General features: G+C 40.1%; 1 protein-coding gene and 1 non-coding gene across 3 annotated transcripts in view; both read left to right on the forward strand.

Moving 5' to 3' along the window:
* Window positions 1-2,373, forward strand: part of gabpb2a (GA binding protein transcription factor subunit beta 2a) — a 17,378-nt gene extending 15,005 nt beyond the window's left edge. For both annotated transcript variants that reach the window (XM_071533291.1, XM_071533292.1), the window contains exon 8: window positions 1-2,373. This exon is cut by the window's left edge and continues 1,761 nt beyond it. The gene's annotated coding sequence lies outside the window, so the exon portion shown is untranslated.
* Window positions 2,374-22,699: 20,326 nt separating this feature from the next.
* trnae-uuc (transfer RNA glutamic acid (anticodon UUC)) lies at window positions 22,700-22,771 on the forward strand. Its single transcript has one exon. It is a non-coding gene; the product is annotated as a tRNA-Glu (tRNA).
* Window positions 22,772-23,797: the final 1,026 nt, after the last annotated feature.

Raw genomic sequence — 23,797 nt, forward strand, 5'->3', positions numbered from 1 at the left:
GCATCAGGTTTCACCGTTTTTACTTCCTCCAAATTAATTAAAAACAAGGCAAGGAAGCAAAATGGCCGCGGTTGAGCTGTGATGGGACATTCCCAAAGCAAAGGGGATGCGCTCTGGTAGAAGATTTCAGCCTTTTTTTGGACACAATACTCTCTCATTTCTAATTGAGATCTCTGTTTTCCTACTTTAACCCCATTAACTCTCATGTTCTGCTTGTTCAAATAACAGACTTATTTGATATCAGAGGAACTGACGGCGTTGGGGGTTTTGAAATGTTCTCATGGGTTGAGAACAGGCTTCATCGACCCCAGGGTCATGAATCTAACCCATACACAACCATGGAAACTTTTAAATTGAGATATTAAAGGGAAGGTTCAGTGATTTTAGATGCCTGTCCTATTTGTTACTAACCATGTCCACTATTATCTTATAACATTTTGACATCAGAGTTTTTGTCTCTGAGAAATCAGCACCAGCCTCCTGTTAGCATTCGTTAGCAATGCTAGTGCAAGTCAATGGGATATGAAACCATTGCTTTCAAAATCCCATTCAAGTGCTTTAAACAAGATTCTTACTATTACTGCAGCTGCTGAAGTGTATGGAAAGGCCCGCAAGAGATTTTAGGAGTTCTGGTTTCATATCCCATTGACTTGTGCTAGCATTGCTAACAAATGATAATAGGAGGTAGCTGCCGATTTCACAGAAACGCAAACTGTAATGTAAAAGGTTTTGGGTCATTCTAAAACGGTTTGATTAGTGATTAACAGGGAAGGTTCACTGAAAGTATATAATCCTTCCCTTTAAATCTCTGTGTAGCTCTGGTAGAGTCTTGGGTCGTGTCTCTTCCTCTATGATAAAACCCCAAAATCAGTGTTTCTGTGATCTGTTGCTCCGGTAGAGGAGACTGGAGAGTTGTGGGGGGTTTTTCTCTCTCCATTCACTGCCATTGTCTGGAGGAACAGTCTGAAAATCACTTCTAGCACATAAAGGAACGCCGACAAAGCAGATTCTGACAGTTTGTTTTAAGTGAATCGCTTTACAGTTTGAACAAGTGGAACACCAGAATTCTTCTGACCGAATTTCGGTGTCAAACTGCAGCATGACTAGTTTTTCTATATATTGTCAGAATCTGCTTTGTTTGTTTATGTGCTAGAAATGATTTTCAGACTGTTCTTCCAGACAATGGCAGTGAATGCAGTAGGGCTGAACAATTAATTTAAATTTTATTGAAATCGCAATATGGCCTACTGCAATTTTCAAATCGCAGGAGGCGCAATATTTGTTAAAGGTGAAATGTGTCAAAATAGCATTTTAAAGTAAATATTGTGGTGCTGCAGAGATGTCCTGGCCTACACATCATATTCTACAGACTGAAGAAAACATCTTTGTTTGGTACAGATCCCCGCAAAAATCACACCATAATCATTTTAATACGTTTTTCAATGAAAATGAGAATAATGATGTAAAAATGATCATTCCCTCTAATATCGCGAATCATATCGGAATTGCATTATCAATGAAAATAATCGCAATTAGATATTTTTTCAAAATCGTTCAGCCCTAGAACGGAGAGGAAAAAAACCCCCACAATTCTCCAGTCTCCTCTACCGGAGCAACAGATCACAGAATCACTGATTTTTGGGGTTTTATCATGGAGGAAGAGACACGACCCAAGACTCTACCAGAGCTACACAGAGATTTAAGGATGTGATCAGTGGAAAACAGCCGGCAGTGGGACTCAACACGTTGCCTGTTCTTCTGCTCTGAAAATGTATTTGACTTTTTGTATTTCATGACGTTGTCCTTTCCCACCGTGAGGCGACTCCCTGAACGCATCAGACCGGCAGACCGCTAACCGCCGCTCACTGAGTTCACGTCATTTACTTCTCAGTTCTTTTCTCTGCAGATGATCGGTGTGTGATCTGCTGCAGAGCTACAGCTTATGATTCATGTTCAGTGATAAAACAAAGTGGTTCGTTGCAGAGATGATGAGTCGGCTGGATTTTGCTTTCAGAAAACGACACCGCCCCGCTTCGTCGTCAGCTGATATTTTCTCCGAATCGACTTGTCGGCCTTTCAGATCCACCCAGAGCCTCGCACCGTGTCCGCCTGGAGCCCTCTCTTCCTTCCTTGCTTCCTTCCTTCCTTCCTTCCTTCCTTGCTTCCTTCTTCCTTCCTTGAATCAGTGATATGCGTCATTTGAGTTGAGTATGATAGTTATTTTTATAAGCTCAGCGAAGCCAACCTTTTTCTATGTACATATAAAGTTGTATTTTTTTAATTGTATCTGAATGCTTCATGGGATGATGATGATGATGATGATGATGATGATGGCTGCCTGTATTGGTAATCTGAAATATAAACACTTGTTTTTTGGGATAAGAACGTCTCTGTCGTGTTTTGGACAGAAAGATAATCACAGTATTGACTCCTGCAATTTATATCTAATCACAACCGGCTGCTCTTTTCTCCAAGGGAAAACGCACCAAGATATTCTGTTGTGGACAATTCAATCCATGGAACCCTCCTGGAACCCCCTCAAGGCCCCCTGGTGGTCCCCGGACCCCATGTTGAGAACCACTGCTTTAAAGGATAAGGCTGGTGTTTTTTAATGCATTTCTTACCGTCAACAAATCCTATGAAAATAACAAAATCAGCAATGATTTTGTCTGGTCCATGTATCCTGGTCCCAGTGCAGCCATGTCCCAGCAGCCATAGAACTCCATTGTATTAAAAAACGATTAAAAACCCGTCACAGAGCCATGCTGCTGCTCTGCAGCATATTTCATCATCACCATGCACCGGGCCGGACCACTTTTTCCTCAAACGTCTTAATAAGCCGGCTGTAAACACGCTTTCCATCTCAGGAAAGTAGTTCCAGAGCACAGAAAATAGTCCCCCGGTGTAATGAAGAATTTCTTCCCATTTGAATTTGATTTGGTAAAAACTACAACAGTCTGACTTTTCATGGTAACAGTTAACGATTTTTAAAATGTAAACTATGTCTTTGTGAGCTGAATTTAAAGGTTTTTATCTTACAGTTGGAGCCAATGACTTCCAGGCTGACGGCTAAAAACGGAACGTGGGAAGTCAGAAAGTAACGAGAGGAGAGCAAACGCATTGTTGATTCTGTTATTTTCATAGGATTTGTTGATGATAAGAAATGTATTTAAAACACCGGCCTTATCCTTTAAACAGAAAACTCCTCGTCCACATGTATCTGTTCATGTTGTGATCACTCTGTTCTTCAGTGTTACAGGTTTGAGCGAACAGAAAAATCTCCAGTCATTGAATTAAAAACATCGAGGCACGAGTTCATCCCCCTGCTGCTGAACTGCTTCAAACCAAACTGCTGATTCATTAACTTATAAAAGAGCTTCCCAGTTATTTCTGATTGGATGAGAGGAACTTTTCATGGCAAAAATGTTACATAAACTTTCATTCACTTTGTTGTGACGGTCCACTGCTGCCTCTGCAGCCTGTCAGCTGACTGTCAGTCAGATCAGGCTCCACAGACAGCAGCATGTCTTCAACCAAACACTAATGTCTCATAATAACTTTAATAATAACTTTATTTCAACAGACTTCAGCTGAGTGGAAACTTTCCTACATGTGGAACTGTTTTATGAGTCAACATGAGTCTTTCTGTCCTGTAGCCTGAACTAACCAAGTGTTAATGTGACTAACCTTAACCCTAATCTCAGCCTTAACCTTAAGTTGTTGACATCTGAAAATAAGATAAAATAGGATAATAAGATACTGAGCTGATAGTCTGTTGAAGCTGTTGTTGACAGTCAGCTGATACTCTGCTCAGTATCTACTGATGATCTGAGACTCAACAGCAGACTATTGAAATAAAGCGATATACAAAAAATTGTCAGCGTTTGAATTTCAATTCCTGAGTGAAATGAAATTCAGTCGCCGCCCGACCCCAGTGACGAAGAAGAAGAATGAATCAACATCATTTGAATTTGTCTTTTTGCGTATTGTACTTAGATCTACTCACATAAAGCAGTATTTCTGTCTCTGTAGAAGTATTTCTACTAGATCTCAGACTTCATTTCCACAGAACAGAAAACTTAATAAACCATAAAGGCACAGATGTGACATTTTCATGGCAGAATAAAGAAGAATCAGACACCTAATCACTGTGAAATCTAATTTTGGCCCTGAATTGTCCTTAATTTCTCATCACATAAACATTATTCCATTAAAAATAACACCTTAAATAAAGTAAGGTTAGTATCATGGCTTTATAAGGGATTTATTCATGGGTTGGTTCACAGAGACTCTAGAAATTAAGGGATTTTTCATGTCTTTTGAGCAGGTTTACAGGTTATTAATGAGTTATTAATGGAAAGTTCCTGTCTCCCTGAATTTTACATTAAATTAGAAAGTAAGGAGTCAAACATTAAGGGGAGTTTAAGGAGGTTTTTATGGGATCTCCTCCATTAATAACTCCCTTAACTCATTTTAAGGAGATTTTGCATGAATTACAGGGTGAATTAATGTAAATGTGAGGTTATTTTTAGGGATTACTGGTTCGCAGAGTCATGTGTTTTCTCTTTGCCTGGAAAACCATCTGAAAACCATCAGATCGGTCCTGATAGAGTTAAAGCCCAGCTCCCTGCGGTCTGAGAGGGTTTTGGATCCCCGGCCTCGCTCTGTTCCTGCAGTGATCCTGATCCTCCAGCAGAGGGAGCCACTGATCAGAGGACCAGGCTGCTGTGAAGGATCCTCCGGGCCTCCAGACCTGAACCGGCAGCAGAGCTTCTTCACCGAGTCTCTGCACCGGAGTCTCTGACGGGACGACACCGAGGTTTTGGCAGTGATGGAAGAAGAACTGAGATGTTTTACTGCAGTAAAAGTATCAATACAACAATGTAAAGATACTCCATTACAAGTAAAAGTCCTGCATTCAAAATCTTACTTAAGTAAAAGTCCATAAGTATTGGCAGCAAAATGTACTTAGAGTATCAAAGTAAACGTACTCATTATGCAAACTGTCCCCATTTAGAGAGTTATATTTTTCATAAATTATTGGAATATTAATACTGATTTATTGACATACATGTACATGGAAGCAGCATTTTAAAGTTGTCAACGTGAAGCTAATCTTAACAATTTAGCTTTACTTTTGGGTAGTCTAATCTATAACAACGCTATTTTATAGTTATTTTATAAAGATGAACAAATGTTTTAAATATAAAATATTGATCTGAAAAGTAACTAGTAACTATAGCTGTGAAATAAATGTAATGGAGTAAAAAGTACAATATTTCCCTCTAAAATGTGGTGGAGTATAAGTACAAAGTAGCATCAAATGGAACTACTCAAGTAAAGTACAAGTACCTCAAAATTGTACTTAAGTACAGTACTAAATGTACTACTCCGATTAGTCTTAATACTTAATATCTAATTATGGGACTTTTCACATTTTCTCTTCCACATTTGAGTCTGCAGTTTAGAAAGTAATAGTCCAACACACAAATCTTCTTTTATCTTGTATTTCAGTGTCTTTAATTTTCTTTTTGGAGGAGTATGCAGTCGAAGGCAGATTTGTAATTATCACCTTATTATTAGATGGATACACTCAGGTGTCACATTCAGTAAAAGATAATTAAGAAAATGAATTCATGAGAGTATGAGGATAATCTTTGGCAGGCTCCAGTTCTTTTTTCAAGTCATTATTTTCTAAAGTGAAGGATATGATCACAGCATCTGAAAGACAAAGAACTGGATCATAATTCAATTACAGCTGGGGAGCCATGAATAGAAAACAAGCTAATTCATATTATTGATAAAAATAGATGAAATCATTGAGTCTTGGTTGTTCATTTCACTCACACTGATCCGCTGGGACATCCAAGCTGGAGAGTTCCACTGTGAGGAAATATTTGCTCATCAGTACAAGTTAATTTATTATGTGGACATGACCTTCATACAACCACATGACAGCAGCAGTACCTGCACATTGCAGGACTGGAACATGTTCCCCCAAATCCTTCACAGAACGTCTTCTCTCCTTCTGCTTCACCTGTAGGTCGAGGAGGAAAAGAAAAGAAAACGGATGCAGCAGAGTTACTGGATGTTGTTAGTTACTAGTAGTGATGGACGGTCTGTTTATCTCACAATACAATTCAATACATGATCTGAGCTTCAGGATCAATACAGCCAGGATACGATGTGATCAATAAAAGTTCAGTGACAACAAAGTCTGACTGAGCATCACTTTAATGTTGCAGCTGGAAAAGGTGGGGCTGATTTCCACTACTTTATATACTGCTGGGTAGCTTACAGTAATCTATAATAATGCATCACAATTTATTAGTTGATTATATTTTGTATTAATAATCTGAATCTGCAAAGTAACTAGTAACTTAAGTTATCGAATAAAGGTAGTGGAGTAAAAAGTACAATGTTTCCCTCTGAAATGTAGTGGAGTAGAAGTATAAAGTGGCATAAAATGGTAATACTCAAAGAAAAGTACCTCAAAATTGTACTCAGTATTCGAGTAAATGTACTTAGTTACTTCCCACCTCTGTAGTTAAATTAATTCAGACAGTGTCAGCATAAACATCTTGTGGACTGATGACTCACATGCACTGAGCAGCAGAGCCATGCAGAGCAGGACGGCGGTTTGGAGCCTCATTGTTGTCAGAAGGTTCAGAGTTTCTTCTCTTCGGTCCAGCAGGTGAATCGGGTCCAGATCTGGGTCTCCTGCTGCGGTGGGACAGTGTTAAAGGGTCCGGTCCTGTAGAGGCAGCGCCCTGCCGTCCAATCAGACCTTCAGGTTTTATCTGACCCACAGCTTCACCGCTGTTTGTTTTTGGATTTGTTTATCTGCTTGGTCAGAAACACACCGGATCACACAGGAGGCTGACCGTCTCCTCCTCCCTTTTTCATATCAAGGACCCCTAATTTAGTCCACATTAAAGCCACGGACCCCCATTTGATGAGATTTTGTCTCTTGGACCCAAATCTGAGAATATTTTTATTGTCAGATACCATTTTGTCCAGAACTCCATGACTGTCTGTATTGCAGGTAGAGAGATAACAGAGAAACTATGATCAGAACAGTCATTCTTCTACATTCTCTAACTGTGTTAACTTCTTGTAAATGAAATAATGGTGAAGTTTAACAATTCATCAATTTGCTGGGGACCCCCTGGAACCCCCTTAAGGACCCCTGGTGGTCCCCAGACCCCACGTTGAGAACCACTGACCTACAGTATTTATTCCTCCATGTTTTAATTTCCTCTTCAGATGAGTCCCAAAACACTCAAGGGGCTTTTCCTCATCTGGCTTTAAAGGAATAGTTCACCCAAAAATGTAAATCCTGTCATCATCTCCTCTCCCTCATGCCAAATGAAACTCAGGTGAAATGTGTTAGTCCATATAACACACAGGGAGGCTGCAGCACAACTTGGTAGCAGCCTTCTCCAAAACAACTGAAGTCAATGGGGACCTGTTCTTTAGAGCTCCAAAACAAAAACAGACAAACAGTCACACTGTGAATAGAAAGACCTATACACCATTATTTGTTGCAGATCAATCAGCTGTAGTTCAGATTTGCACTAAATGATGGTGTAAATATACTGTAGGTCTTTGTGGAACTCTGAAGAACTGGTCCCCACTGACTTCAGTTGTTTTGGAGAAGGCTGCTATGGAGTTGTGCTGCAGCCTCCCTGTGTGTTATATGGACAAACTTCACCTGTGTTTCACCTGGCATGAGGGGGAGGAGATGATGAATGGGTGAACTATTCCTTTAACTGCTCAACATCTCAACCTACAAACAGCACGGACCCGGTCGAGTTCACCTGTCCATCACTTCAGCTGTCAAGATATTCCAGCTCCACAACGTCGGATTTCACCAAATAATTCCTTCCATGCCGAATTACCAACTTGTTTCACATTTTCCTGACCGGAGATGACTGGGACATGAGATCAGCCTGTTCACATTCATCCATCACTCAGTTATCTCCACACCACATGACCAGTCAGCTCTCTGTCTGCTCAGTTTCCATTAGAGCTGCTCTTCTAACAGGAGATGAGCTCTCCAGTGCCTCCATGTTGTTTGACTGGTCCAATAATGGAGGGTTTGCCTCTTCTTCTGTCTGCTGATTGGCCGCAGAGTTTGATGGTGTTATGTTTTTTTTAATTTATTTTGTTTATCCTTTATTTAGCCAGGAAGGTCCCACTGAGATACAGGATCTCTTCTCCCAGGGAGTCCTGGTCAAGATGGCAGCTTAAACAGTTTGACATAAAAAAAAAAAGACACTCACATGGTAGAACACACATAATACATAAAAGCTACACAAGGGGAAAAAGTATAAGGGAAGAGAAGCATACAGGCCATACCATCGATATCCGTAACGCAGTCCATCTCAAGTCAAGATTATATAAAACATTTTTCCTTCAGGGCGGTTTGTAAAAGACCTTTTATGTGAATCCACAAGAAGAATCAAATTAACAAAAAGAAAGAAAAGTCCAGGACATTCCCTGATCTACAAATCAGATTCAATAAGAAAATCTTCCAATTTATTCAAATTGTGTAAATATTAAGCATAACAAAATCCTTGTCCACAAATATATATAATAAGTAATAATCACATGATGAACCCACTGCTTCAGGTTCGTTCCCCTTCAGCTGAACTGGTTCAAACCAAACTGGTGATTCATTAACTTTTCATGGCAAAAATCTGGTAACACTTTGTTCTGATGGTCTGTCAGCTGACTGAATATCCACACAAACCTTTTTCTTCAAGGTGCTGAAAGAGGCTTTAAACAGAAAACTCCTCGTCCACATGTATCTGTTCATGTTGTGATCAGTCTGTTCTTCAGTGTTACAGGTTTGAGCGAACAGAAAAATCTCCAGTCATTGAATTAAAAACATCGAGGCACGAGTTCATCCCCCTGCTGCTGAACTGCTTCAAACCAAACTGCTGATTCATTAACTTATAAAAGAGCTTCCCAGTTATTTCTGATTGGATGAGAGGAACTTTTCATGGCAAAAATGTTACATAAACTTTCATTCACTTTGTTGTGATGGTCCACTGCTGCCTCTGCAGCCTGTCAGCTGACTGTCAGTCAGATCAGGCTCCACAGACAGCAGCATGTCTTCAACCAAACACTAATGTCTCATAATAACTTTAATAATAACTTTATTTCAACAGACTCCAGCTGAGTGGAAACTTTCCTACATGTGGAACTGTTTTATGAGTCAACATGAGTCTTTCTGTCCTGTAGCCTGAACTAAGTCAAGTCAAGTCAAGTTTATTTATATCGCCCTTTATCACAAGCATGTCTCAGAGGACTTTACAGAGAATGTGTCTAGCTAGATCTAACTAAACACAATCAATGGTGAACAAAATTATATAGGACAAGCATAGTGAAAAACACAAGGTAGGCAAGAGCAGATTTTAGCAAAACAATCTACCTATTCTACAGCCTAACCTACCCGGCACCCCCAGCCTTACAGTGTTAATGTGACTAAACTTAACCCTAACCCTTAACCCTAATCTCAGCCTTAACCTTAAGTTGTCTATCTACAGTCTACTGATAGTAATTTCAGCAGGTGAACTTGACAATCATCTTGCAGGTAGTAGACATCAGACATGGACAGTTTGTTAAACATTTGTTGATAGTCAACTGAAAATATCAGCTGGCAGTCTGTTGAAACAGTTCAATATTGACTGATACTCTGCTGAGAGTCAACAGCAGATCAAAATATATTAGTGACACACAAAATGTTTGATTAAAGTTCAGTTCATTGCTTCAGTCGACCTCCAAACCCAGTGATGAAGAAAAATGAATCGGCCGTTTCTCAACATCATTTGAATTTGTCTTTTTGTGTATTGTACTTAGAAGAAGTATTTCTATCTCTGTAGATGTAAATAAACAAGACATGATCTCAGACTTCATTTCCACAGAACAGAAAACATTAAAGACAGATGTGACATTTTCATGGCAGAATAGACAGACACCTAATATGTTTTCTCTTTGCCTGGAAAGCCATGAAACCATCAGACCGGTCCTGAAAGAGTTAAAGCCCAGCTCCCGGCGGTCTGAGAGGGTTTTGGATCCCCGGCCTCGCTCTGTTCCTGCAGTGATCCTGATCCTCCAGCAGAGGGAGCCACTGATCAGAGAACCAGGCTTGCTGTGAAGGATCCTCCGGGCCTCCAGACCTCATTACACCGGGATCCAGTTCAGCCACAGACGGGACAGGTTTCAAACCAGTTCTTCAGCTGAGGCTTTCATCATGTGAAAAAATAGATCTGATCTATCAAAAATAGATCTGATGAAAATGTCAGGTTCATTCATATAGTCTTTATCGCAAGCATGTCTTAAAGGGCTTTACATGGCATATTAGAATGCTTGTGAACTGAAAAATTGAGTGATAAATTGTGATTTGATGAATTCAAAGATGATCACCAAGACAAAACACAGCAGACACAGAAAATACTGTGGGTTTCTCTCCTGTACTGACAGAGGCGGACAGAGTCTCATTCAGAGAGAATTTTAACTGATATTAAATCTGAACATTTGACCTTTGAAGCATGCAAAAAGCAGATACTGCTACACGGCAACATAAATGATGCTTCTGCAGTCCATCTCAAGGGAATTGAACCCTCAACCCTGGCGTTGTTAGTGCCTTGCTCCACCCATTGACGAACTCAGGACTGCAAGTTTCACAGCATTAACTTGTTCTGCTGTTACTCTCAGTGAGTATGTTTACATGGACAGCAATAACCCAATATTAACCCGATTAAGAAAACAATCTGAATAAGAAACTGCCAAGTCAACAGCATTTTCTGATTCTCTTCACCTGAATAAGGTCACAGTGGAGTAAGCAGAATCTCATTAAGACATGTGCAGTATTCTGGTTTCAGTCTCAGTGAAGTGGTTCAGACTGTAAACACCTGAATCGGTCCTGAACCAGGACTCTCTATCCACCGCCTGACGCTCCTCTGCCTTCCAGAGGCTGAACTGGTTTCAGAGGAGGAAGAGACTGACAGCAGGAAACAGGAGGAGAGGCTGAAACTGAGCATGCTCAGGATTTGGAGGGAAACGGAGATCATGAAGTTTTCAGAATGGAGTCGGAGTTGAGAGACGACGTTTATAGAGATTAGCCGAAATGTCGTCTGGACCTAAAAAACGTGTGAAACAATCCGGTCGTAGACGTCGTCTCTCAACTCCGACTCCATTCTCGCGTCTCAAGTTGCTAATCGGACTGTAAACACAATGACCGGCACATGGAAGAGGAAGTCTTGGCCCGGATGTCCGCTGGCTACACCGGAAACCCCCAAATATTGGCCGTCACCCCCAGAGTCTGATCGTCGTCAGACCGATAGACGATGGGTTCAGAGATTGCCTGTCTGAAGCTTTGAGACAAACTGCTGCTCTGCAGCAATCCAACGTTTTTGTAGGTCGGTTAATCAATGTTTTTGTTTGAAATTATGTGTCTAATGGGCTGTTTTTGCATTTTTTTTTGTATGTGTGAATAATTAAGCGTATGCATGAATGAATGAAAACAAGCAGTAAACAAAATTAATGAAAACATCAGCTAGAAACGGAGGGGAAGGATGAGATATCTTCTATTGTTCTGATATTTCATCTCTCCTGGTTAGCGCTATCCCCAAATCATAAGACAGTCATGAAACAGCCTACGTCGTCTCCTTAAACATTTTGCCAAATCATTAATTAGGGAGATTTCACCACTCACAACCGTGTTTTTTTGGCAGCCTCGCAGGGCTTTTATTTTGAAAAGAAAATGCGCTTCGGCGACAAGACTGGACATGTGGCGAGTTTCACTGAACTTCAGCTTGAGAGGGAACTGGGAGTTCAAAATAACTGACGAAGAAGAAGAGACCTGAGCGTGGAGCGGGCCTGACAGTGGAGGTTTGCAGCCAGACTCTTGTTCTGTTTACATGGGAAATGATCGAAGTTAGCTGGACAGCTAAAGTTTTTCAGACTTTACTAATGATGTAGATTGAGATTTTGTTTTCAGAAGTTTTGAATCTACAGCAGGCCTATTCAACTGGTGGCCCGCGCGCCAACTCCGGCCCGCCAATCAAGTCACACCGGCCCGCCGATCAGTTCTGTTTACAAATAAATAAAATTTGAAACCTGAAGAAAAAAAAATCACGCAAATAACGGATATTTTTGCCACAATGAATCCTTCAAACCAGCAGAACGCTCCTGTGTAATGCAAACTAGATCCTGTTCTACATACTCCGGTAGGTGCAACTTGGCAACTTTGTCACTAGACTCAGTGACTTTTCAGACCCCCTGGCAACTTTGTTTCTCAAAAGCGATCAGCGACAAATCTGGCGACTTTTCCTGATCATGGGAAGCAAAGTTAATGTGTTGAATCCCAAAGCATTTGGCAATAAATTGATTTGGCTGATGCCAGTTTGCTCTACTTGCCTGTCTAATCCAGAGAGACTGATGATCACAGCGTAGCTCCCTCCCTCTCTTCTCCTCACTTGTAATTGCTACCGGCGTACGCCGAAACTGGCCCGGGTGGGCGGAGTCAGCGGCATGCATAACAAGTGCAGCATTATATATTGATATGCAAATTATCGTATGACATCATCAGTGTCACTATCAACGCTGAAGAAAAGAAAAGTTGATGTTGAAAGTTGAAAATCGTCAATTCAACAGCGACTGGACGGAGAAATATGTGTAAATAAAGAAAAAGAAAAAAATAAATAAATGAAAATTAAGCACTTGGCCTAATTACTTAAAGAATGCCTATTTATTTTCTTTTTTAATTTATGATTAGGCTACTTTTGCAATGTAGCGAAATAAAAGTTTTGAAAATGTGGTGGCGCGTTGTGTCAAGTGTACATACATAATGAAATGAAATGTCCGGCCCCCAGGCCCTTAGCTTTCTGACAATGTGGCCCCCTGAACAATATAGTTGAATAGCCCTGGTATACAGGCCAGAAAATAGTTGTTGTAAAATTGACTGAATCTGAATCTGAATACCAATTTTGGATTACTGAAAGGTTTATCTTCATAATTTGGATAATGCTAATCGTCTACGACTACTGAACATACAGTATGCTAAAGTGTTAGCATGACAGAGCTAACTCCCAGAGACACAGAGATGATTTTGGTGTCAATCCTCTCGTCAGATATTAGGTGAGGAGACTAATGGGACAAACTCAGCAAAACCCATTTTGGTCTGTAAGAAACATCCGTGCAGAGACTCAGCAGAGAGGATCTTTTCAGGTCCGGACCCTGATCCTGATGCCGGAGTCTACTCACCTGATCTCCATTTTATTGCTCTCTTGTGGTTCGGCACACACTTTTATGTAAAGTTCCATCTGTTTTTAATTGTATCTCTGTTTGTTTGTTTGTTTGTTTGTTTGTTTCTAGTTGTTTATCTCTTGTATTACCTTTTATCCCTATTTTTAGTATTTTTTATTGATTTTTTTTTTCAGCTTTATCATTTATTGTGGTAGTTTTACATCACTGTGCTTTTGGGTTTTATTGTATGTAAAGCACTTTGTAAACATTGTGCTATACAAATAAAGTTATTATTATTATTATCATTATTATTATGCTAGTGCACTACTGCCTTTTTAAAGCTCATGTTGAATTATGACTTTGCACTTGCCTTTTATGTGATTTTAATTGTATTTTTCTTTAAGGTACATTGTGCTTTGTTGTCTGTCTGCAACAGTAATGTTTGTCGTGTCGAGGCTCTCTCTGCAGAAACAGACTTTAATCTCATATGGGACTGAAGAGTTAATGAAACAGATTAAACTGAAGCAGAGTTAACAGGAGTGTTGAATGAAGCCTCCTGCTAGAGGAAGATGAATGTCTTAACCAGCTTACAGCTCCCAAACGGCTCCTTCATTCAGATAAACTGTCAGTGGCAGTTTGAAAAGAAGACTTCACTGAATAAAACACTCACTGGGGAGGAGTAGGTGGAGGTTTCTCTTCTTCTTCTGGGTCTTTTGCTTTTATCCAAGAGACTGTAGATGAGTGGAAAGCCTCTTCTCATCTAGCTGGGACGTGTGACCGGGACGTCGCTGGTTTGAGTCCAGAAGAAACCGTGGTTTTAAACTTGTATGTGTTGGGTTTGGTGTAAGCTCGTCCTTTTTGGGAGGCAAAGTTGTCCAGCAGCGTGATTGGCTGTCAATCGACCAATCAGAGCCCATATTCCCACCGCGTGTCTCTTCTTCACTTCGAGTGGCAGAGAAACAGAAACAGAAACGACTGAGCCCGGTCTGGTCCTCGTCTTTACATCCATCCACTTTGACTCGAGTCACAATTTTAATTGCTGGAGTCTTGACTTGATGCATGAGGAGAAGACTTGAGACTGGACTTGACTTGGGTTCTGGTGACTTGGGACTTGACTTGGGTTCTGGTGACTTGGGACTTGACTTGGGTTCTGGTGACTTGGGACTTGACTCTGACTTGTACTCTGATGACTTGAAAAGGTTTCTAAAGTCTTGACTTGAGATCTTGTGTTTGTGTAAATGACTTAGATTGAAAGTGATGAGATTTGTTCCAGCGGACGACTGAATTTAAATTCTGTTTTCTGAATTTGTATGGAATGATTGAATTTATTGAAGTTGAAACTGATTCTAGAAATCAAACTCATGATGCTCTTACCAAGTTTTTATCCTTTTAAAACCATATTGCATTGAAAAGTCCTAGATATTTAGTTTTCTTTAAGATATTAAATTGATACTGGACTCTTGATTTGTTCTGACCTGACTTGCTGTTCTACATTTAGACTTGAGACTTGACTTAAGACTTGAGCCTCAAGGCTTGAGACTGACTTGGAACTCGAGCAAAGTGGACTTGGTCACACCTTTGGTATTGAGTGAGTCTCTTATGTTTGTGTGTTACAGTGAGAAACAATAGTTTGTTTATGTTATTACTCAAATTTGCAAACTATAGAGAGAGACAGAGAGTTGAAGCTTTTTTGAATAGATGGACACTTAACAGTATAGTTGCTAGATAGATAGATAGATAGATAGATAGATAGACAGATAGATGGGTAGATAGATAGATAGATAGATAGATAGATAGATAGATGGATAGATGTTGATGTGGTTCAGACCTTGTAGAGCTGTGACACTCACATTCCTGACAGTCCTTCAACACATTAATTCATTTTGTGTGACTCAGCGATAACAACCACTGTTTCCTTCTATTTAATTAAACTCCATTTAATTTAATTTAATTCCTCAGCAGCAAAGCGTGCAGTGCTTTCCAGAATTAGAGACTTGGCTAATTTTCTCATTAGACCTTAATGTTTTCTCCTTTTCTCCGCGGCGATAATAACAACCCGCCGTCTTTTCCTGTAAAATAGTTTACATTCGACAACGTGGAAGACGATTATTATTTTCCCTCTGCGGCGTTTTTAGAACCCAGGCTGCTTTTAAAAGCCGAGGAAAATCCCACAGGAGGATTTAAACCTTTCACTCTTTCACACTGGATTGGTTTAATTAAGATTTGAATAGGAGAGGAAAGAGAGAGAGAGAGAGAGAGAGAGGAAGAGTGTGTGTGTGTGTGTGTGTGTGTGTGTGTGTGTGTGTGTGTGTGTTGCTTGATACTGTTGCAGTTGCAGGTTTTCTAATCCTACAGAGAACTATGGGGGAGTTTATGTTATTCAGTTTAGCGCAGGACCAAACCGGTCTAACCAGGACCGGTTTACACTGCAGGACCAAAGATAAATCAATAACATCATGTATCCTCTTTCAATAGAATCATATTGTGATGAAATAATGATATCGAGTTGCTGTGATACACAATTCTGTCGTCTAAATTAACAATAAGAAGAAAATACGAATTAATATCTGGAACAAATTAGGGAATATTCTTTGAAAATTCCCAAAACAGTTTTTTATAGAGCTTTATATTACGATCCAGTTCAGTTTGACTCAGACTCCAGCGGACGTTAGAGGAACCTTCAGGATCCACTTCAACCTTCACCTGAGGGTTTGGACTAGGGCTGAAGGATTTGGAAAAAATATCTAACTGCGATTATTTTGACTGATATTGCAATTGCGATATAATTTGCGATATTAGACGGAATGATAATTTTTACATCATTATTCTCATTTTCATTGAAAAAAGTATTAAAATGATTATGGTGTGATTTTTGCGGGGATCTGTACCAAACAAAGATGTTTTCTTCAGTCTGTAGAATATGATGTGTAGGCCAGGACATCTCTGCAGCACCACAATATTTAATTTAAAATGCTATTTTGACACATTTCACCTTTAACAAATATTGCGCCTCCTGCGATTTGAAAATGGCAGTAGGCCATATTGAGATTTCGATAAAATTTCGATTAATTGTTCAGCCCTAGTTTGGACTCTGGATCTGAACTGAATTGAGGAGTTTGGAACAGACAGTTTGAAACCAAATTTATGATTTACAGTCTTAAAGCATAACGCTGGTGTTTTTTAATGCATTTCTTACCGTCAACAAATCCTATGAAAATAACAAAATCAGCAATGAATTTGTCTGGTCCATGTATCCTGGTCCCAGTGCAGCCATGTCCCAGCAGCCATAGAACTCCATTGTATTAAAAAACGATTAAAAACCCGTCACAGAGCCATGCTGCTGCTCTGCAGCATATTTCATCATCACCATGCACCGGGCCGGACCACTTTTTCCTCAAACAACTTAATAAGCCGGCTGGAAACACATTTTCCATCTCAGGAAAGTAGTTCCGTAGCACAGAAAATAGTCCCCCGGCGTAATGAAGAATTTGTTCCCTTTTGAATTTGATTTGGTAAAAACTACAACAGTCTGACGTTTCATGGTAACAGTTAGAGATTTTTAAAATGTAAATTATGTCTTTGTGAGCTGAATTTAAAGGTTTTTATCTTACAGTTGGAGCCAATGACTTCCGGGCTGACGGCTAAAAACGAAATGTGGGAAGTCAGAAAGTAACGGGAGGAGAGCAAACGCATTGTTGATTATGTTATTTTCATAGATTTGTTGATGATAAGAAATGTATTTAAAACACCAGCCGTATCCTTTAAAGGTGCTGTGTGTATGATTTTACCATCAATAATTCATCACCACATTCATTTAGAGACGTTACAGCTCTGCTTTTCATTTTATTCTAAACCTCTCTCTCTCTTTTCTCTCTCTCTCAGTATTCTGTTCCATCAGCACACAGACATCTTTGTTGGAAAATAACAGGTGACTGTAATAAATTAACAGGTGATTATAGTCAAATGACAGCTGTGTGTTTGATAAAACACCATATTGGTAGGAAGTGCATGTGACATCATGGGAATACGATGATGAATAATGCTTCTTTCACTTTATTCAAACTCTCTTCTGCTCTGTTTCATTCTGTTCAAGCCTTCTCTCTCTCTCTCTCTCTCTCTCTCTCTATTTCTTCCTTTGTTTCTCTCTCATTTTCATTTTATTCAAGCCTTCAGTCTCCTCCTCTCTCGTTCTGTCTCTTTAATTTTAATCAAACCCTATTTGATTCTCCACTTCTTTATTCCTCTCTCACTTTCTTCCATCCCTCTCTTCCTCTCTGTGTCTTACTTTCTCTCTTTCTATCCCTCCTGTCTCTCTTTTATGAAAATAGCCTCTGCTTCTGAGTTCACTTGAGACCTTGATACACAGAGGCCTTACCTTGAATACAAAGTCAGTCTCTCTCTCTCTCTCTCTCTCTCTCTCTCTCTCTCTCTCTCTCTCTCTCTCTCTCTCTCTCTCTCTCTCAGTTCCCTTCAGTCTTTGATCGAGGTCTCATCTTGAATGCAGACTGGCTGTATTTTATATAATGAGACAACTGAGGAAGAACTGACTGGTTTTCCAATATAAGGTTTTCAGGTGATGTCACCCCCCTCTGGCGGCCATCTTGGAGGTCCTCAGCTCTGTGAACAGCTGACTGTGTTTCTGTCTCAACAGAATTGAACAGACGGTTAATTTCTGTCTGTTTCTGACTGAACTGATCATTTCATCACTGATCCATCTGATTGATTTAGTGTTTAGATAATGTCAGCTTGTTAGCTAGCTAACCATAGCATCTGCTCAGCTAACCATCACCGTCTTGTTGTTAACACATCTGATTAGCACACTAGCTAACGTAGCTAGTAGTAGCAGCTAGCGTTAGCATGTTGACATTAACATCAGTGTGTTTGCTGGCTAGTTAGCTAGCTAACAGTTTGTTCAGGTTAACTGAGCTGACTCTTCTCAAGCTCCAACTCTTCATGTTTTGGAGTAGAGACTAGGGCTAAAGACAAGACAGTTTACTGTGTCACAGTAACCTACATTTGGAAACAAATCCACCTTATCACACTATTCACTTTTACTGAGAACGTTACTGAATGGATCTACAGCCACACCACAACAAGCTGACTCAGCTGCTCTCTGCTAGCTGCTTCATACACATTAGTTGACGCTAATAGCAGCTTGTTAGCAGTGGCTAGCAGTCTCATGTTAAAGGAGAGCACTGCCCATTTTCAACAGCTTTTCTGTCTTTCTCTACTTGTTGGACATGTGATCAGAGGCAAAGACTTCTGTTGCAGAGCAGGAACTGACAGGCCGGCTGGGTCACATGACCAGCTAATCTGAGTGTTGACCATTTTGTAAAAGAAGAGGTTGAAAATTGTCTCACTAAGATCCACCAATATTTCCTTTGTTTTTTTGGAACATGGATGTTCCCTTTAATCCAGTTGCTGTAGCGTATGATTTGGAACTTTTTTAGGAAATGTGTTTTTGATAACTGGTTTGTATGTTTTCTGAAAGTGTTACAGAAGCAAAATATTAGAATATGTCAAAATTGACCAGTCCAGCTAAAATGCCATTTTCACCTGTAGTTCCTCAACTCAAGAGAGGAGAGAAAACTTTCACTTGATCCCTGCAGTTTATAGACTGCTGTTCTTGGTCCTGATGACGTTCATCAGATCACACAGTTAGCAGGTAAATGTGATAACGAGCCTCATCACACTCATGTGAGTCATCGCCTACAGGGAGTCACAGGTTTTTTAAATTGTAAATTAATTAGATTACTGACAGCAAGCTCTCGTTTTCTCACCTCTTTCTTCTTTCTCTCTGTTTTGTTATATATAGCTCACTGGTGTTAGACATGGTGTTGAGAAACCGAGTGGAAAACTGAAGAACGTTCTGGGTGATGCAGTCCACGATGCTTCACTGTAGATGCTAAATTACAGTCAGTTCACTCCTTCTACCTCTGAGAAAACAACAATACACTAAGAACTGAACTGGAAGTAAAAGTAAAAGTTGAACGACTCTTCCATTTTTTTGCCTTATAAAGTTTTCTTGGGAGTTTCTCCTCGTCTTCACTGAGGGAATTGGTAGTTTCAGTCGTTCCTGTTTCTTTTCTCTTGTGCTTTGTTTTATTTCCTTATGTTTTATTTTGTTGCAAACACAGAACCTGAATGGACAGAACGGTCCTTCCACTGTTTGTCATGGTAATTTGGCTAGTTCAGAATAATATGGCAATTATGGAATTTTAAGTGCTGGTTGCTATGGTGACAGCAGATGAGTCTGTTAGCACACTGTCAAAACTCAACTGGAAGCTAACGTTAGCGACGAGGCTAACGTTAGCTTTATCACAGACTGGACTTCTCTCTCTAGCTCTTCTAGTCAACATTAGCATGTTAGCATTAGCATGTTAGCGATCCATGGCAGCGAGGAGACAGAGAAGCTGCTTTGGTTCTTGCTGTAAAACCTCTCAGCTCAGTGACTTGCTGCGAGTCGCTTTATACAGAAGCTAGTCCAACGGGTCACAGCAAGATGGCCGCCGCTCCGACCGACCTGGAACGTTGATTTGAATTTGAATGACCGATCTATCCGTTCAGGTTCTGTGTCTGCAGACTGTATTACATCATTTTGTTCAGTGATTGATTGTTGATCAGTTCGATCCAGTGCGAGTCTCTCTGGATAAGAGCATCAGCTAAAACAGTGGTTCTCAACGTGGGGTCCGAGGACCACCAGGGGTCCTTGAGGAGGTTCCAGGGGGTCCCCAGCAAATTGATGAATTGTTAAACTTCAGCATTATTTCATTTACAAGAAGTTAACACATTTAGAGAATGTAGAAGAATGACTGTTCTGATCATAGTTTCTCCGTTTTCTCTCTACCTACAATACAGACAGTCATGGAGTTCTGGACAAAATCAAATCTGACAATATAAATATTCTCAGATTTGGGTCCAAGAGACAAAATCTCATCACATGGGGGTCCGTGGCCCTAATGTAGACTACATTAGGGGTCCTTGATATGAAAAAGGTTGAGAATCACTGAGCAAAAAGACTCAAATTAGATGAAACTTTAATTATCTCCCGGTGGGGAAGCTGGGTAGCTGCAACAGTACAGAGCAAAGAAAAAAACAGGAGATGAATAAAAACAGAGCAAATGGAGGATATTAAACATACAGACAGCCTTCACACTTGGACAGATTATGTAAAAATCTATAAAAAGCTATGGGTCCAGTGCCACTTCTTTAAAAAAAAAAAAAACATGCCTTGCTTGGCTTTACCTTGAATAAAGAGCGGCCGTGCGTCTCCATGCCGACCGCAGCAGTGTTCCAACACCCGGAAGGTGAAGGGCTGGAGCCGCAGGGCAAAAGCCTTTTAATGAAGGAGATCAAACCTGCGGGGAAACATGACCAGGCTCCTGATCAACTCCGCTCCCCCAACCTCCCGACCCGGCACTTGGTAAAAAAAAAGACAAAAACACAATGAGAGAGTATTATACAACAAGTACTTTAATCCAGTCAATCTGATCTGTTGAAGACACGCTCTCAACAATGCTGATTATTCCCATGATGCATTGCCAGTCCGGATTTAATAGGCTAGGTCTTGTTTCAGCAAAGCGGGAGTTGAGGATCTTTCACGCTTTCTCTTGTTTTTATTCTTGTGTTTGTACAAGAGTTTTAGTGTTGGTAATGGTGTGTTATAGCCATAAATGATCTTCATTGGGATCTTTTATTCATCTTTATTATGGTTTTGTGGATTCCAGTGCTGCCAACAGGTTAGTTTATTAGTTTTACTTTAGATTTTTAGTAGCGTGGTAGTTCAGCAAAATTCTAATTTGGAGCATTTTTGGTAGATTATTACCTTTTTCTTTAGGCAACTACAAACTATTTTTGACTATTTTAGATTTTTCATCCTTTAATTTTTGTTTGAATTATCTTCTGTTTACTCCTGTAATTGGCAACATTGTACCAGTCAGATGTTATAGAGATCATTTTCTTTATTACCTCCGCCAAGGAGGTTATGTTTTCGGTGCCGTTTGTTTGTTTGTTTGTCTGTTTGTCTGTTTGTTTGTCTGTTAGCAGGATTACGGAAAAACTACTGGCCTGATTTTCATGAAACTTAGTGGAAGGGTGTAGCATGGGCCAAGGAAGAACCCATTACATTACGGATCCGGACAAGCAATAATAGCACGAACATTGGCGGAGGTCTGCGCTCTCCGAGTGCCCTTCTAGTTTATTATAAGTTTAGCTACAACAGAAACTTTTTTTTTGTGAAGAAGACAAATTGGGTTGTTTGGTTAGGGTTTCAGGAATAATGAACATTACATACAAAAGAAAGTTAATTCCTTGCATGTCATTTCAAAGAACACAATTTTTGTTATTGTCCTGATCAGTGGTATTTTTGCAGTGGACATTGCAGATGAAAATATAATCATTTTTACAAAGTAGGTTGAGCTGTTTTTTCTTTAGTTAGTAAAAGTAGATTTGTATTGATGGAAGCTTTGCTGTGCTTCTCCTCGTTTCAATTCAACTGTTAGCTTGTAAAATTAGACTTTCAAAGCAGCTTCATTAACACTGATCCCTGTGTTGGCCTCCAGCTGATTATCGCTGTAATGATCCGAACTCTGGACCGATGCTCCGATGTTTTATTCAGCGTTTCACCTGCAGCTGGTTTCTTCAGACTGAAGAGGTCAAACTGCTGCTAAATAAACCAAAACATGGTGGAAAACATACAGCATGCAGCACTGTAAAGGACAAACCCCCTACAACACTGTAACTTAAGACAGCTGTTGGTGATGTACTTTTTATTCCTGGTTCCATCCAGTAGTTTATTGTGTTTTTCTTCTTGGTGGATAACCAGCCAATCACAGACGAGGTGACGTCACCTCCAGATGTTTCCAGCAGCTCCAGTGGAGTTTGATATGAGAAAATGTTTCAGGATGTAAAACCTCAGCGGTAAACGTCAGGTTTTGGTGTCAGTCCCTCAGGATCAAAGAGCGAGGGCTTCTTTCTAGAGCCGCCATTTTGCACCAAGAGACGTTCAACAATCATACAGGGAGAGATCCATCGTAGAAGAGGAGAGAGACCAGTTTCTCCACCCACAGGAGCAGGAGAGAGACCAGCATGCACTGCAGCAGAGAGACAGGTTGGGGTTTCAGTAAGGAGGGAGACTCACATTTTATCGACTTGCAACAACAGGTAGCGCAATCTCCACCTAGACATAAAAGTTGTAAGTAGTAAAGTTATTTAAAGTATTGAATATTGGTTGGATATTCATTTTCCCACCTTCAATAACTTGAATATATTGTTGCTGATATTTGTGATTTTTCTGCTTCACTGCTCAGGTCATTGCTGTGTTTTGTCTTGGTAAGGCAGGATGGATATCGATGATGACTGGCTCATTCATTCTTCATAATCAACATCAATAAAATGTATTTTGTCGTTTTGTAGTTTGTCTCAAAGTGGGTGCTCTCTGTAGTCCCATATGGTCCAGTGGTCAGGATTCCTGGTTTTCACCCAGGCGACCCGGGTTCGATTCCCGGTATGGGAAAAAGACATGTGAACATATAGTGTAACTGCTAGCAACATAAGTATATGCTGTATACCCACATAGTAAAAACACAACTATTTTCATCAATGTGCTGTTAATTGCTTGCTTTGCAGAAAAACAAACTTCAACTGAATACCCAATATCAAGCTAACTTCACCCTGGTTCAGTACAACCCACACCTGAAAGCAACAAGATCCCACCCCCTTCTCTTGGGGTAAAAGGCATTCTGGGAAATATAGGAAATCACTAACTGCAGTAGAAGCAGGCGAGGCAGACTGAGGGAAAGTGGAGTGAGCAAAACACTTCATCACTAAATAACTCCAGTGTGGTTTTTCCCCTTTAATAAAAAGATTACATCATTCACAGCATCAAAGGCCCCAAAGCCCTCTGACTTATTGATGAGCTGGCTAATCAATACATTATGTAGCTACAAATGATTTGAGCGCTGCGTGGATGTTTTTACAAGCGATAATTCATAATGGATGGGCTGTGTAGGGGCTTCGCTCCCACAGCTTCTGATTTATTGATCAGCTGGCTATGGAGCCAGTCAGGATGAGGGCGATTCTCTCAGGTATAACTCCTCTATGTGTGTGTGTGTGTGTGTGTGTGTGTGTGCGCGCGCATATATGATAGGTTTTGCTCTGTGTTTTATTGTTTCTGTTCACCTGCCCAGGGAGATGGAAATTAGATAGCAGCTAAATCTGGTACAAAGCATCTTCTCTCTTTGTCTGAGATTAATGTGTTTTGTACATGGTCCCTGATATAAATAAACTCAATAAACTAAACTAAACTAAACTCTACTGTGGAGGAAAAGAAACACATCCAAGTTCTAGTAGATTTACATTAGAGCCATCCAGCTGAGTTTAACAGCAGAATGAGCTTCAGCTCCTCGATCAGCAGCTCTACAAGACATTTGCATATTAGATTTCATGCATTTAGATGAAGTTCTTATTCAGATAAACCTACAATTAGTGCGTTTACATTAGGGATGAGATGATATATCAAAACGCCTTGCCATGTCTTTCC

This window comes from Centroberyx affinis, unplaced genomic scaffold, assembly GCF_046629955.1.
Source record: "Centroberyx affinis isolate AG114_WGS23_722 - 3 ecotype Tasmania unplaced genomic scaffold, CSIRO-AGI_Caff_v1 ptg002350l_1, whole genome shotgun sequence".
NCBI classification, from domain to species: Eukaryota; Metazoa; Chordata; class Actinopteri; order Beryciformes; family Berycidae; genus Centroberyx; species Centroberyx affinis.